We start from the raw sequence: 17,951 nt of genomic DNA on the forward strand, positions 1-17,951 counted from the left end.
GTATTTGTCTCCAAATCCAGGTACACATTCTTTGGAGACCGTTCAGAAGGAGCATGGATAGATCCCCCAGATTCGTATTCCACAATCAATTTGATAGTGTGAATCACCACACACTGACACTCTGTTGAGTCTTCATATCGAACCTGAAGCCTCTTGCACAGCACCATTAGAAACCTCAACAACTTTAACAGTCTAAGAGCACCTGCTAGCCTTCTGATGACCTGCAGTGAACCTAAGTAGAACAAACTGTCTGACTCTGAAATTGCTGTTACAACCAGACACATTCTTCCCTTTGAGTTTCATTTTACGCATGTACTCACTCATCTTTTCCTTGACCTCATGTAATAGGGAATCTTTATTTTGGCAAGGTACTCCCAGCCTCTCCTTCAACCACCGAGCAACTCATAAGGTGAACAATCAGTCACAAAATTAGCTGTAGTCCTATAAGAAAGCAAGATAGCTAACAGAGCCTTCCTCCAATCAGTACCACCATTAACAACTAACTGTACTTATTCCCTGATAACACAGTCGAATCTCTCAACCTGTACATTGGCTGGGCCGCGGTGCACCGCAATTTTGTTGCGAGCGTTCCCACACCACTCTAACTACATGGAGAACTCCGTGCTAGTGCATAGGGACCTGACGTCAGAAGCTCAAAATTTTGGAAGGCCTTCCCTGCAGAAGACGTCTTGTTAAAAAACAGTCGCAGCATAAGTAGTCACATTCTCCACCACTTTCAACTCTGGCAATTTGGAAAAATAATCCACCAATATCGAGCCCAATTTTCGCTCCTTGCAGGTGTGTTGAATGACCCTACAATATCCAAACATAACTTATACCACTGTCCTTCAGGGCAACTGGTGCATATACTCAAAGTTTGCCTGACTTGTCACTCCTATTACAGGAATTACGCAACCTCAGTGTTCTGTCTATTATCTCAGCTATGCCCAGCCACCAAAAATATTCACAGATCCTCCTTTTAGTGGATGACATTAATACAAGACTCTTGTGATCATGGGTTGTTATTCTTCTTCACACCGCATGAGGTGGAACAACATTGTCACGTCTGATGAGAATTCCCTATTCCCAAATTAGTTCGCCCTGGACCATGGAAAATGACTTGCTTTCTGATAAAAACTGATAGTACTGCAATCTTGCCACCAATCTGGCTACCCTCACAGTTTCAATCCTGCAAAGGGCATTAAGTTATTCACAGGTGGTTTATGGTCTATCCACCGAACAAACTTCATATCCCATAAAACATGCAGAAATGATCAACTGTCCACGTGCATGCTAAGAGTTCTTTCTCGATAGGAGAATATATTTTGTTTGCTTCACACCAAACACACAATCCATATGCCACGATCCATTATTTTTTTCTACCTCGCTGCTGCAGAACATCCCCTAGACTACAAACAATAGCATCCACCAACACAGCACCCAGACTACAACCACTAGCATCCACCAACACAATCCATTCTTTACCCACCCAAATTATTATTACATTTAAGTGAAACAAACACTTCCCTTTGCTTTTCCCCACAGCTACATAATTTTTTTTTAACAGAATTTCAATTTTAGCAGAATAGTTTTCCTCAAACTTTGTGTAAAGCTCTGTAAGTCCCAGGAAAGATATTAGCTTCTCTTTAGATGTGGACCCAGGAACTCAACTGATCAGTGATCATCCTGGGCTTGGTTCTGTCTTTAGATCCTGTAAGCTTCACACAGAATTTTCACTATCATCAATACAAGTTCAGGAAGTACATTCTTCCCCAGAGTCAACCTCAGAAATAGGGGGATTTACCCTCAGGTTTAATCTAATACCCATTTCTTCCTGGTGTGGCCATCCCACAACTGGATCTGTCTTGTCCAGCACTTAAACCTTACCTCAAGCTCTGCGCTCCTTGAAATCCCTGTCACCCCAAAAGTAACCAACAATATTTATCTAATGCCATGTGTATCACCCTGGATGGATATCAGAGGGAAGAAGCTTCTTATGTCCACACAACTTCTCCAAAATGTGTAGGGGCACATGAATCTACCATGACCTGGTATTCCTGGGCATCAATTCAAATGTTACATCTGGGTAAAACCTTTTATTTCTAATCTGTGCATGAACACAGAACCATATTGGGATCCAAGCGCATAGCTCCTTCACTGCTTCTCTGACAATACTCACTCTACCGTCTGTGGAATCTAGCTAAAGACTCATAAGTAGATGCCGGGAGTCACTGAATATAAACAACCAGTACTTTATTAAGTCTTCCAGTACGCCACAGCTGACATTTCTCACCTCCTCCCATATCTGGCCCTCAAGGTAGCTCCACTTAGAACTCTCGGGGACCAACATTCCACTACACAGCAGTACAATAGCCAGGGAGTAAATATCATTGGCCACGGAGTGGAGGGAGGTGAACATGTCTGTCGGGAGATACCACACATCCCCCTTCTTTACAATGTATGACATCTGTTCAGTATGGCATCTGTAAGGTAGGCGGGGAGACAGGAAAGACAAGTGAGGGGATAACAAAGTTTGTCATCATTGCACAACATGTTTTTTACAACTATTATTGTAAACATATTTTGGAAAACCTGTGCTTAACAGGGTGACATGAAGGCTGTCTGTTATCATGTAGAAATAGCTACTTAAAATTTCAAGAAGTTGAATCTTGACATATTTGTACCAATGTGTCACTAGAAGTCTTCTTGTAAACACATAAATGGAAAAACTAAGCTTGACAGGGTGTCAAGAGGGCTGTCTGTTGTCATGTGGTGGTGTCCACATAATCTCTCAAGAAGTTGGGTGGGAGTGTTTTCCTCTCTCTTGATCTGATGGAAACACTGACCTCTTTGATAGAAGAGGTGCTATTTCCTTCAGGTGACACTCCTTTGTCACTTGCCCTATTGTCTGCATCTCTACCAGGAACTATGCACTTTGCCACTCTTCCCATGTTCCAAATCCTCCTCTTGGGTTTTCACTGTATTTTATAATAGTTTCACAATCTCCATTGGTCACGTGAATTCGGACCATTTCACCTTCCCAGTGGGAGCTATAACTTTGATTAGGTCCCCTATTTTGAAGTCTACTGTTTAGGCTCCATGCATTCTATCATAACTTGCCTTAGATCTATATTCCCTCTCCCTTTTGTCAGTGTTCTCTGAGTTGTTTACCCACCCCTTGTGTCACTTTATCCACCCAGATGCTAATCTCGAATTAGGCTTTCTTGCTTTCATTAATGTAAAAGAGGATTCATATGTAGTCTGGTAAGGTGTGAAGTGGTAAGCCTCCAATGTGTCATCAGTGATGTCATGAGTGATGTCACTGACCATGTCATGAGTGATGTAATATGTGACGTCATCAGCAGTGCATCGCGGGTGCGCGAGTTATAGTTAGCTGAACTAACTATAACGGGGAATTTTAATGGTTTTGTACGAGTGAAAAGTCCAGCTAACTATAACGCCCCTGAAACCTATGGTTTTTTCAGTGAATTTCAAAGGTTTTTTAAATGCTAATTTCTAAATATGCCTACAGAGATAGGACATGTGAAGAAAGAAGAAAAAACGCACAGAAAGAAGAAAAAGAAATGCAGAAAGAAGCAACAGAAGTCCTCAAAGACGTAGAAAAGTGCAGGAAGAAGGATAACGTGCAGAAAGAACAAACAGAAGAGCAGAAAGAAGTCTTGTTGCAAAATCATCCTGTGCCCTCAACGTTTTCAGATGGATACTGGTGGTAACTGAGTCTGACTAACCAGTCCTTGAGCCAGTGCTATGTTAAAAGACACTCAGAATACAGTGAAAACACCTACATACACTAGGGAATACTATGCGTTGGGGTCCCCCTGTGATTAGCATGACTTCCTCTGTAAGCCCCTAGTATATAATAGGGCAGGGGATTAAAACTACCTCTTAAAACACTCCACAGGGCGTCTTTGCACACGTCACCTCAGACCCCGTCCCCTCCCTTCCCCACTGTGTAAACACGCCCTGTGGCCGTTTTAAGTTGGGAGATTAAGTCCCCTTGAATCCTGAGGGTCCCTAGGGTCCAACTAGACCACTAGGTACCTCCAGTAAGCGCCACAGAGCTGCGTTGCAGAGAGATGTAAAAAGGGACACGGCCTAGACCACCTCTCTGTAACGCAGCTCAGTGGCGCTTACTGGAAGCACCTGGTGGGCTAGTTAGCCCACAGGGGCCCTCAGGATTGAAGGGGAATTATTTCCCCAACTTAAAACGCGCCATAGGGCGTGTTTGCACACGTCACCTCAGGCCCCGTCCCCTCCCTTCCCCACTGTGTAAACACGCCCTGTGGCCATTTTTTAAGTTGGGAGATTAAGTCCCCTTGAATCCTGAGGGTCCCTAGGGGCAAAATAGCCCACTAGGTACGTCCAGTAAGCGCCATTGCAGAGAGGTGTAAAAAGGGGCATGGCCTGCACCACCTCTCTGCCACGCAGAGCAGTGGTGCTTACTGGAAGCCCCTGGTGAGCTAGTTGGCCCCCAGGGTCCCTCAGGACTGAAAGGGAATTATTTCCCCAACTTAAAACGCGCCATAGGGCGTGTTTGCACACGTCACCTCAGGCCCGTTCCCTCCCTTCACCACTGTGTAAACGCGCCCTGTGGCCATTCTAAGTTGAGAGATTAAGTCTCCTTGAATCCTAAGGGTCCCTAGGGTCAAACTAGCCCATTAGGTACCTCCAGTAAGCGCCACAGAGCTGCGTTGCATAGAGATGTAGAAAGGGGCATGGCCTCAGAACACCTGTCTGCAACGCAGCTCCCTGGCGCATACTGGAGATACCTGTTGGGCTAGTTGGCCCTCAGGGACCCTCAGTATTGAAGGGGAATTAATTCCCCAACTTACAACTGGCCAGGGGGCGCGTTTGCAGAGTGCTTTTATTTATTTTATTTTTTTAAGAAGGAGGGCTGTGTGGCCCCCCTTCTTTTTCTAATTTATTGGCCCTGGGGACCCCATCCCCCAGGGCCTGCGTCCTAAATTTTTTTGTTGAAAAAAATAATTTGGCCCTCCCAAGGCCGGGTCATGGCATTTTTTTATTTTTTATTTTTTAGGAGGGGGGCTGCGTTGCCCCCCTCCTCACGCCATTTATGGCCCCGGGGACCCCATTCCCCGGGGCCGGCCTTTGTTTTTCATTATTTAAAAAATATATATATTTATAGAAACACCTAGGACATACTGGACAAACAGTATGTACCTATCACCATGACGATTTGCGTGATATTCATTAAAAGGCGACTATGCATACAATGAATCCACGTGGAATGTATTTACACCGCTAGTGAAGATCTGACGTGTCGGACGCCCTACCGTGCCTAATCCCGGCGCCCCCGCTGGTGGGTACTCTCCAAGTAGACACCCTTGTCGTTTATTTATACAAACATGGGTAGCTATTGACGGGCACACTTAATACACACGCACACCAAGCTATTCAAAGGGGATTTGACAAAAATTCGACCAAACTATGCAAGAAACCCCCCTCACGGTTAATAAAACACACATCCACCGCCAGATGTGTAATACTTTTTATTTTACTCTCTGGAAAGGAGTCGAACCTCACTTGAGAGTCACAGCGTGCTCCTGGCTGAGCCCAATGCTGTGTTACTCCCACCAGTGCCCGCCGAGTGCCACACACCTCTGTGTTGTATTCCACCAGCTAGTGCGTATGCTATGACACTCAGCCCATGTGCACTGTAACACCACCCCGTGAATATGTCATGCCACACTTGCCTTCGCACGGGTTATATTGCCCCATCTATCGTGCCTTCCTCGATGCCTATGTTATGACGCACAGCGCTATGCCATACGTATTACAATCTGGGATCCATATCTTTGTCACAGTGCATATGCAAAGTTACACTCCCCAGCATATATTTTATAATACAACTTAAGAGACTAGTTAGGTTACACAACACTGCCCTGTGCATATTACACTCCAAGGCGCATATCGCATAGCACGCCTGTCCTATCTCGCGCTCTCCAATGAATCTGTCATTGCGCACAATGTATTGCATATTATATTTCACGCCCCAGTTCATCTTATATCATACTTTTTGGTGCATAGTTTATACCATATACTATATCTATTTTTAATTTTCAATCGTGCTCTCAGGACTATGTTCTATATAACACTGCGTCCACCTACCCTTTTCACGGGCATTACATTTTGCGATGGGGGGTGGAGGGTTAGGGGGTGTTTCTGCCAAGTGAGCCTGGAGTCACAGACGTCCTCTTCTTCCTGAATAAAAGTGAGATTATGCTGCAAACTTGTTCATATTTTAAGTAGTTCGCACACACACATTTTAAAAACAATAAAGTTCCTAATACCCACCGTCTCTGAACAGTTAGCTTGCTGCCCCATCCACCTCCTCCCTATCCTCTGTTGTCTGAATCCATGGACTAGCCTCCTCCCTCCTGCCATGCATGGTCTGATGTGCTGCCACTGCCCTCCATTTAGCATGATGTACCAGTCCACTCCTCCTGCCCTCCATTGCCCAATTCTATGGCCCATCATTGACCTCCTGCTTAGCCTCGGTGCTTAGCTTGCTGCCCCTATTCTCCTTCCCCCTGCCCTCCGATGTCTTTGTGCATGCCCCTGCTCCATCCTTTTTGCCCACCATGTTCCATGGACCTGCCACTACCATCTACTCTGAGTGTTCTGTTGAGCTGCCACTCCCCTCCCACCTGCCTAGCATTGTCAGATGACTGTAACCTGTCCCTGCCACCTCCACCCTGCCTGTCCACATGCCATGCCCCTATCCCCTTCCTCCTGTCCTCCATGGTCCATTTTACTGCCACACCCTTCTGCCCTCCCTGGTCTGTTGTGCTGCAACTGCTCCTCCTGCCTGCCCCGCACGGTCTGTTGTGAGGCCCCTTTCCCTGAACTCTCTTGTCTGTGCCCAGGTCCTGACCCTCCCTTCTATCCTCCATGGTCCTTTGTGCATGCCCCTGCACCCTCCTTCTTGCCCATCATAGCCATTGTGCTGCCACTAACCCTCCCACTTGCCATGCATGGTCTTCTGTGCTGCCATGGCCCCTCTCACCTTCCCTGTGTGGTCAGCTAGCTGCCCCTGACCCCCTCCCACCTTCCCTCCATGGTCTGTGTGTATGCCATCATAGTCTCATTGTTGCTCTCCATGGTTTGTCTTGTTTCTAGTGCCCATCCTGCCTGACCTCCATGGTCATCTTGCTGCTCCTGCCCTGCCCCCTTGCCCCCAGCCCTCTGTTTCCATGTGCAGACCCCTATTCCCTCCCTCCTGGCTTGTCTGTTCCATTGTAATGCCCCTGATCCGTCCCTCCTGCCCTTTATGGTCTGTTATGCTGCAGCTTTCTCTCCTGTCTGTCCATTATGGTCAGCTAGCTACCATTGCCTCTTTACCCTCTGTTCTCTGTTGTCCATGTGCATGGTCCTGTCCCCTCCCTATTGCTTTCTATGGATTGTTGTGCTGCACTCCTGTCCCGCATGCCCTGTGGAGTGTATTGTGCTGCTGTAAACCCTGATGCCTGCCCTGTAGGGTCAGTTTGGTGCACCTCTCCACGTCACTCCTGTCCTCTGTTATCCAAGTCCATGTCCCTACCCCAATTCCTCCTGCCTACCATGATCCAATGTACCATACTTGCGAACATTTTGAACTTGGTAAGAGGGAGATTTTGAAAAAAAATTGGGTATTGATTTTCCCCTTTGAGTTACATTGAAAAAGAGGAGATTGTAGACAGGAGACAGATCAAATAAAGCCCATTTGAGCTTAAAAACATTGGACGTTTCCTGGCTGAAATGGGTCTGTTGGCATGTATGGTTGTACTACCACTGCCTCTTCCTTCTGCCCACAATGGTCTATTATATTGCAACAGCCTCTCTTGCCAGTCCTGTATTGTTGTTTTGTTGCCCCTGCCCCCCTTTCCACTGCCCTCCATAGTCTGTTGTGCTGCCACTGCCCTTCCTGCCTGCCCAGTGTGGTCAAATATTTGCCTCTGCACTCTCCTACCTGCCTTCAATTTTCAGAGTCTGTGCCCCTGGCCTCTGCCTCTCAACAGTATCCCAATGAACAACTAGATTGCTAACATTCTATATTTATTACAAAAGTGTGGAACGCCTGACGTCATCTTGATGTAATCAAAACTGTAATACCTAGAGCATTTCCTTTAGAAATTACATATATGAGAGGGTCTTATTTAAATCAAAATTATGGTTAGTGCTCTAAAAAACTAAAATGAGGACATATTTTCTGAGTTTTCATATAGCGACAAAGAACTTTTAAATTATTTGTAATCTTTATTTCTTTTTTTATCCAGTTGACCACTTGATTAAATGTTGCACCTAGGGGAGAGGATGTGGTGTTACTTCCAGAGCTGCAGACTTTGCAACTGGGGAACCAGGTTGGAGTTTCTGCTTCAGCTCAACATTCTGTGATCCTGGTCAAATCACTTAATCTCCCCATGTCTACAACCAAAATGAATTTGATCTTGTGTGATGTACCCAATGCTCATGTAAAGCACTCCAATACCTGACAAGTCTGCACTATATAAAACTGCAAATACACAAAAAATAAGTGTTTTGCACACTTCTGTCATTGGGCTACATGTGGACTACATCTGGGTGATATTTGTGCTGCATTTGGGCTCTTTTGTCTCTGGTGGCCATCTTGGGAGATTTATTTGTTATGAAGTTTCCCAATTTCCTCATTTACTGCAGTCTCCTCAGTAGGAAATGCTTTCAGTTTTTTACTTTGATTCCATCAAGAAGGTATTCAGATATGTCACACATTTGCCATAAATTCTGAATGTTAGCACTCTAGTTGCTTATTAGATCATTGTAGTAAAGCTACTGCTCATCAGGGAAGTCTGCTGCTGGTATTCAAAGTGCATGTTTCAGTCTGCATGTCAGAATTTGTTTATGAAATAGAAGAGGATTTGAGAAGTCAAAATGTGCCCTAATTTTTCTTTCTGCAGCACTAATCATAATTTCTATGGCAAAATGAACCCCCTCATTTTGTTCCTTTGTAAATTAAATGTTTTAAGTGTTACCACTTTATTCCAATCAAGATGGCTTCAGGTGTACCATACTTTTGTCATAAGTAACACTGTTAGCGCTCTAGTTGTTCGTTAGAACACTCTGGGACATTCTGTCATTGGGCTATTCTAAAGCTACATCTGGGTGATATTTGGGCTACATTTGGGCTCTTTTGTCTCTGGTGCCCATTTTGGGAGACTTATTTGTTATGAAGTTTCCTAATTTCCTCATTTACTACAGTTTTTTACTTTGATTCCATCAAGAAGGCATTCAGATGTGTCACACATTTGCAATAAATTCAGAATGTTAGCACTCTAGTTGCTTATTAGATCACTGTAGTAAAGCTACTGCTCACCAGGGAAGTCTGCTGCTGGTATGGAAAGTGCATGTTTCAGTCTGCATGTCAGAATTTTTTAATGAAATAGAAGAGGATTTGAGAAGTTACTCAAAATGTGCCCTAATTTTTCTTTCTGCAGCACTAATCATACTTTCTATGGCAAAATGAACCCCCTCATTTTGTTCCTTTTTAAATTAAATGTTTTAAGAGTTACAACTTTATTCCAATCAAGATGGCTTCAGGTGTGCAATACGTTTGTCATAAGTAGGACTGTTAGCGCTCTAGTTGTTCTTTAGAACACTCTGGGAAGCTGCAGTAGAACACAAAGGAATCAACTGACAGTCTCTGCCCTTATTGGATGTACATGTTTTATTGAGAATGTCAGACTTAATTCTCACATGACTGAGAAAGATAATGTGAATTTACAGAAAATATGCTCTCAGTTTAGCTTATAGATCACCTTCCAAACCTCTGTGGGAAAAGCATGAGAAAATAGTTTTCTCTCAAACATGATTCATGATATCACAGCAGAAGGCTTTTTCACATGGTAAAATCACCTTAGAACACACCACAATTTCTAAAATGAGTATGGTACCATCAACAAATGATTTATAATGTAACTAAAGTCTTAAAACCTTCTATTAACTGCAATGCTTTTTAATGAGGTGCTATCATGTATATTGGTTCCCAAGATGGCTGCCAACACTTCTTGGATGAAGTACTGACAGCCAATCAGATCTCACAATGAGATGTGTGGTTAGGCTCCGCCCAGATATATCTATATTTTTAACTCTAATTTTCTCAGAACTACTAGACGGATTTACACCATTTAAGCAAAAGGCACGAGTCTGAACTGAGGACTACCTCTTTGCCAAATTTGGTGTAATTCCGTTCAGCAGTTCGGGCTGTAGCTGCGTCAACAGGTCCTATGGGAAAATACATGGGGAAAACGTGTTTTGGGACCCCCCTTTTTTCTCGGCCCCCACTTGACGAATCACCGTGACATTTTCAGGATAGGAGCGGACCGGAGCTGGGCAAAAGTTTGGAAAATTTCGCAAAGATTTGTCAATCGGCGCCAACGTTATTCCAAATAGAATGTTGCGGATTTCCTATGGAAAATAGGTCCTAACTATAACTACCTACTGGCGACTGCCAGTAGGTAATATATATATATATATATATATATATATATATATATATATATATATATATTCACTTAAAAAACCATAGGTTTCACACATGTTATAGTTAGCTGGACATTTCACTCGTAAAAAACCATTGAAATTCCCCCGTTATAGTTAGTTCAGATAACTATAACTCGCGCGCCCGCAATCCACTGTTCATGACGTCACATATTACATCACTCATGACATGGTCAGTGGCATCACTCATGACATCACTGATGACATCATCCTTGTGATAGAGTGGCGGTCGCGCGAGTTATAGTTATCTGAACTAACTATAACGGGGGAATTTCAATGGTTTTTACGAGTGAAATGTCCAGCTAACTATAACATTTGTGAAACCTATGGTTTTTTAAGTGAATTTGCAAGGTTTTTTAAATGCTAATTCCTAACTATAACGTGTGTGAAACCTATGTTTTTTTAAGTGAATTTGTAAGGTTTTTTTAAATGCTAAGTTATGTATGTTTTATTATATTTTTTATATATATATATATATTTTTTAAGGTTATTCACCATGCGCGCACTGTGCGCGCACGGTGTGCGCACCCCGTGTTTTTTTGAAAAAAAAATAAAATGTTTTTTTTACCCTTCGGGGTCCTTCAGGGACCCCCTGACAAAGACTAGTGGGTCAGGAACTCTCTACCCTGCCCCCTTTTCACATTCTCCACCTTTCTTTTTCACTGTCACACACAAAACACACAAAATGGCGGCAGACACTTCCTGATTTCGACCGATTCGAACGTTGACTGACATGTAACCACCAATCAGAATTACGCTCGCGCATGTTAAGGTGCGTGCACCATGCGCGCACGGTGCGCGCCTATAGATATTTATGTACTTTTAACTGCAATTTTCTCAGGAACTACTGAACAGATTGACTCCATATAAGCAAAAGGCACATCCCTGACCTGAGGACTACCTCCCAGCCGTTCGGGTGTTTTGGGACCCCCTTTTTTCTCAGCCCCCACTTGACGAATCACCCCGAGACTTTCAGGGTAGGTGCTGAGCGGAGTGCCCCATTAGTTTTGAAAATTTCGCGAGGATTCGTCAACCGGCGCCAAAGTTATTCAAAATAGAATTTTCAGATTTCCTATGGAAACTCGGTCCTAACTATAACTATCTACTGGCGACCGCCAGTAGAAAAAAATAATAATAATATATATATATATATATATATATATATATATATATATATATCTATATGTTCACTGAAAAAACCATAGGTTTCAGGGGCGTTATAGTTAGCTGGACATTTCCCTCATACAAAACCCTAGAAATTCCCCTGTTACAGTTAGTTCAGCTAACTATAACTCGCGCCCCCGCAATGCGCTGCTGATGACGTCACATATTACATCACTCATGACATGGTCAGTGACATCACTGATGACATCTCAAATGACTTCACTGATGACATCACTAATGACATCATCCATTGAGTATGTGTTTCTGAACAGTTTTATTATGTTTAATATATATAGGGAAAGGCCTGTTGAAGAATAAGTGGGTGTACAAGTGTGTGAATGGATGATTTTCTATGTGCATAACTGACTCTATAAGTGAGTCATTAAATGTATCTTACTGCAGACTAGTGACTAAACTGTGTGAATGTCTGTATGTGTCTGTGTGTTGGTGTATAAGTGGCTGCATGGTTTTGTGAATAGATATATGAGTGTCTATATGGGTTATTGATTGGTTGTCTGAGTATCTGTATGGGTGCCTGATTGTTTGTGTGGGTAGGGTGTGTGTGACTCTGTGACTAGATGTGTGAGTGGGTGATTCACTGGGTGCATGGTTTTAAGAGTGCATCTGTGATGGACTGTATGGTTGGGTGAGTGTATGTATGGGTGTGTTAGTGATTGAATGTATATCTCAGTTGTACATGTGTCAGTAACTACATATGTGAAACGCAGTGTATATGTGTGTAAGAGTATATAACTATCTATATGTGAGAGTATGTGATTTTGGGAGTGTCTGTATGCGCCATAGTGCAAGGATATCTGTGTCATGTGCTGTTTGTTTTTTCTGCAGGAAGACACAGAATTTGTTAGTATTTTTGTGAGTAAGTGAACTTGAGTGTGTTTAGCTGTATAGGTGAGTAAATTGGACTGTGATTAATTATTTGCATGACTGACTAGATGTGTCAGTACCTCAATGGATGATTGGCGGTGTGTGAGTGTCTATATAGGTGTATAAATGCACAGAGTGACTGTAAGTATGAGTGGCTGTAAAGGTGAGTGAGTGGACATGTATGTAGTCCTAAAAGTCAATGAGTGGGTGAGTAGTTATTGGTTTTGGAGTATCTATGGTTGTCAAAATGGCCGTCTGAAATTTTGAGTCGGTGTATCAAAGGTTATATTAGGGTGTGAGAAGATGCACTAATTTATCACATGGATGACGTCATCAGTGATGTCATCAGTGATGTCATTTGAGATGTCATCAGTGATGTCATCAGTGATGTCACTGACCATGTCATGAGTGATGTAATATGTGACGTCATCAGCAGTGCATTGCGGGGGCGCGAGTTATAGTTAGCTGAACTAACTATAACAGGGGAATTTCTAGGGTTTTGTACGAGGGAAATGTCCAGCTAACTATAACGCCCCTGAAACCTATGGTTTTTTCAGTGAATTTCTAAGGTTTTTTAAATGCCAATTCCTAACTATAACGTGCCTGAAACCTATGGTTTTTTCAGTGAATTTCAAAGGTTTTTTAAATGCCAATTCCTAACTATAACGTGCATAAAACCTATGGTTTTTTCAGTGAATGTCAAAGGTATTTTAAATGCTAATTCCTATCTATAACTTATCTCTGAAGATATCATGTTTAATGATTTTGATTGGATTTCTATATTTTTCAAATTCAGTGTGTCATTTCATTAATTACATTTTTGTTAAATACTTTTTTATCACCATTTTTAAACGTATTTTTTCAATTAATTCTTTTAAAAATTAAAAAATATTATTTGAACTTAATGGGTTTTCAAACATGTTTTTATATTTTTCAAAATATTTTTTTAACTATATGTGCAAAACTTTATTTTATATATTTTGTTTCCATGTTTTTGGATCCGCGCACCCTGCGCTCACCGGTCTCGATCCCTACGCGGTAGCATCCGCGCATTGTATGCGTCGGGTACGTGGTTAGTGCGCAATTCCAATGCGACCGGTACGCGACTCCCAGCCTATACGCGACACGTTCGATGTACGTAACGCGACGTTTACGCGCTTCCGCGATGCATCATATGCGTTTATGACGCGGTGGGTGCGCGGATCCCGCGAAATATTTCACATTTAAAAAAACATATTTATGTATTTCATGTGAATATTAATTGAAGACAAACTCTAAACTAGTCTTAAAAGTAATATATTTTGACATCTAATCCTATATTTCATTTTAATTCAATTTTGCGGGTGCGCGCTGGGTGCGTGCTGCGTACGCGCAAGGTGCGCGGATCCCATGTGACCTACAAAAAAAGAGATTTGATTGGTTCATTACACTTCCTGCTCTAACTACTGAAAGACCCCACCCATTTCAATCATTCTTTTTTGAGCTTCTTTGGAGAACCAACTCTTTGGAGAGAAGAAGATTTTTTAGACTAAGTTTACACTTAGCTCTAACTTTTTTCAACGAAAAATGGCTTCAGGGCAGCAGGCATCACCTGCATCACCTCATAGTTCTGAGGATGAATTTTTGCCGGAGGCACCACTCAAAAAACGTTTTTCTTCAGTGGTGTGGAAATTTTTTACTTTTCCCGAGGGGCAGAATAAGACCAATGCCACCTTGGTCACATGCAAGATTTGCAAAAGAGTCCTATCGAGAGGGGATCCTAACAAGAAATACTCTTGCGGCACGGCAAGTATGATGAAGCACATGAGGACCCTTCATCCAAACAATCTTGCAAAAGAAGAGTGCCGACGGATGAGAAACACTCCTGCTCCTGCGCCATCCACCTCATCGCAGCCGAGCACATCAAGAGTGCATCCATCAGCCCAAACCTTGGACATCCGTCCTCAATTTCAATTTTTAAAAGTGCTCTGCACTAAGTGCAATAAGACTTTGTGCTATGGCGAGCAGTCGATCGATCTGATCTGCTGCCGCCAAGAAAGTCACATGCGCTAGTTTAAAAAAAAAAAAATGTATTGTTCCCTGAAGTTCATTGTTTGGTTTCTCCTGGTTTTTTTTGTGGTTTTTTTTCAGAAAAACCAAAAAAATTTAAAAATTGTTTAGAAAACCCCCAAAAAATTATAAAAGCAGAAAGAAGAAAAAAAAAAGTTCTTGTAACTTTCCTGGTTTAAAAAAAAGAGCTAATTTCTTTGTTAGTGTGTGAAAGTTTAGATGAATGTATCTGAAGTACGTAATTGGCTGAATGAATGCATTAGTAGCGTATGGTGAATGTATAAGTGCAGAACTATAAGGAAGTGCTGCAGCATCACACAGTAACCTCTTTAACTGCAGTGTGCTGTAGTACTTCCGAAGCACAGGGATGCAACATATGTACATAAATAGGTTGCAAATCTATGCTTCTCTCTGCACGGCAGCTTAAACTGCAGCCATGTGGTGACACAGGCACCCTTGCACCATAGTGCAAGGATATCTGTGTCATGTGCTGTTTGTTTTTCTACAGGAAGACACACCTTCCTGCACAAAAACAATGAGAAAATGCATTTTTCTCCTTCAATGTATGCTGAACATTTCAGCATGCATTGAAGATATAAAAATGTGGAGAAATGAAAACAATTCTCTTTGTTGTGCTTTCCTACACCAATTTTAGAATGGTGCACCATTCACACACATATCGAGATTTATGATTTATGATGAATCTAGACGTGTCTTGTTCTATGAGTATTAAGTGCAATCATGCACAACAACACTTATAGAACACCCTTTCAACACAAAGTGGTCTAAATGATGAGGTTGTATTTACATGGAGTATAAAAAGTGCGAAGAGTGCCTTTTCCTCTCTTTGTAAATATAAAAGAGTATCTTGCACAATAACTATGTTACAAAAAGTGACATATTTCCGTTTTTAAATTTCCTTGCGAATGATAGAAGGTAAGCACAGAGTTTTGTCTGCAAAGATGTTCAAAGAAGAATGATTGAAATGATTGCGGTCCTTCAACAGCTAAAAAGGTGAAATATTATGAACCCCTCAAATCTCTTTTTTTGCAGGTCACATGATATCTGATTATGGTCAGATTTCAAAACTACATAAACAGAGTGTTTTTGGAAACATGTTTCAACTTTGTAGCTTCTTGCAGGCCTCTTCATTTTGGATATTGAGACTTAGTTAAACTTACCTTCACAGTAATAGGAATAAAAAATGGTATTCATTTTTTTCTGTTTTTCATTCAAATATAAATTCTTAAAAATTGCTTATTTTAAAATTTGGATCTGTGAAAGAAAAGAAAAAAAAATTATAACATATAATAATACTTTTTTTACAACACAACATAATTTCCACAAAGCAAATTGGTTTGCCTTTTTTGCTGTTCTCAGAATATATTGAATTTCACTCGAAATAGTGATGTCAATGGTACTCATCACTTAACAGCGGGCAAAAAAAAAAACAATCTGAAAGATTGTTAAAAAAAAACCAACATACTATTCTCAGTAAGATACCAGAAAATACAAATCATACATATATGAAATGCTTACAGATTACAAAATGTTATAACTTTAACTTATAAAAACTGTAAATGTTGCCGCATTAAAATAATCACCGAATAAATGACCACCAAAAAGTCCATAATTCAAAAATATACCTTTCCTTGAGGCCAAATGGTATATTTGCACTTCTTCTTTATGTAAATTGTCTAATGGTAGTCCTATTAAATTATAATAATAAATTCCTCAGAGAGTGAATTATCTTCCTAAAACTTTGGCTCTAAAAATATTAGGTAGGAATTTTTCAATTCCCTAGGCAAATGTTGTTTGAAAATCAACTGGGCATCATTACAAAGTGTCCAGCCTTTGCCACATTTTAGATAGGCAGTGTAATGTCCAGATGTGGTGGAAGGACCATCATGGAAAATGATTGCAATTGCTACAAAAGTCCTTCCTGATATTGATAGTTGTGCTGCTACAAATTGTTTTATTAAAGTATCCAATATTCTTCCATCAGCTGTACAACGTTGCATCATTAAAATTATGTATTTTCCATATTTTGTTAAGAATAATGTGGATAACATTTCTGATTTACATTGGCTACACTCCATGTTTTGAATTGCGCCTTTCACTAATTTATTGAAAGACACTGATTTACAGTCTGGTAATGTTAAATACACAAATCTCTCAGTGTCTACATTGGTGCTACATGTATACATGCAATTTTCACAATAATGTTCCCATTTGTAAGAAAGGCCAAAAATATTTTCTATTTCTACACCTTCATTTTCAAAGATTGTAAGCATATACATTAAAAATTCCTGAGCATCTTGTTGGATATTTTGTGTAAATTGTGTAGAACCAGAACACACATCCAAAAGATTACGGACATCTGAAACAGATTGTATTTTACTTCTATTTGTTGTCAATTTTTCATAAACAGAATGCAACAGAGAACAACATCTTTTTTCCCGATTCTGCATAATTTGTGCTTGCAAACCTTCCAGATAAAAAACAACATTGACCACTACATTAGCATAGCAGTTGACACCAGAACAATTTTCAAACTGATAACCAACAGTGTCCAATTTCTTTTTACCTGCAATCACAACATTATCTTGTTCTTTTCCCTTCTTGACATCTTCAGTACAGATATTCTCTAACCTTTTTTTTCGACCAACCACACACTTTTCAAATACAGGATATTGACCTAAATTGGGAGCATACACCCTTCTTAACCTATTATACTCTTTTACACAGTTTGCATCTGCAGTAATCTTTGTCTCATCAAAATCAATCAAAAACAAACCAGATAATGTTCTGACTCGCGACAAAGCAACATATGCCATACCCTCTCCAATGTTCACCAATGCACTGTCTACACTTAATCCTTGAGATTTATGAATAGTCACTGCATATGCCAGAGAAAATGGAAATTGTTTCCTACAGACATATAAATCTTTAACAAGCAAAAAACTAACTGAACAACGACCAATTTCTTTTTTTTTTTTTTTTTTCTTTTTTGAAACCGTTTATTACATGTTAAAAAAGGTTACAAGTATGGGCCTACAACCATCCGGCCGGCCGCTAGAGTGGCAGAAGCATATGACATACCTACAGTAAGAGTCTCTTGGCGGTGCAGATCGGTAAATCAGGAGATATCAATAGCGCAGGCCACATAACTCCAAGCCCACAATACGGTTTCCTTTTTTCAAAACAGAACAACACAAAAAACCACACCCGCAAGGCAACCCGCCATCCAAAGTGACGGCACGTGCTCCTTAAGTGGGGGATCCCAACCAGCAGCCAAA

Source organism: Triturus cristatus, chromosome 4_2 (assembly GCF_964204655.1).
Source record: "Triturus cristatus chromosome 4_2, aTriCri1.1, whole genome shotgun sequence".
Lineage (NCBI taxonomy): Eukaryota > Metazoa > Chordata > Amphibia > Caudata > Salamandridae > Triturus > Triturus cristatus.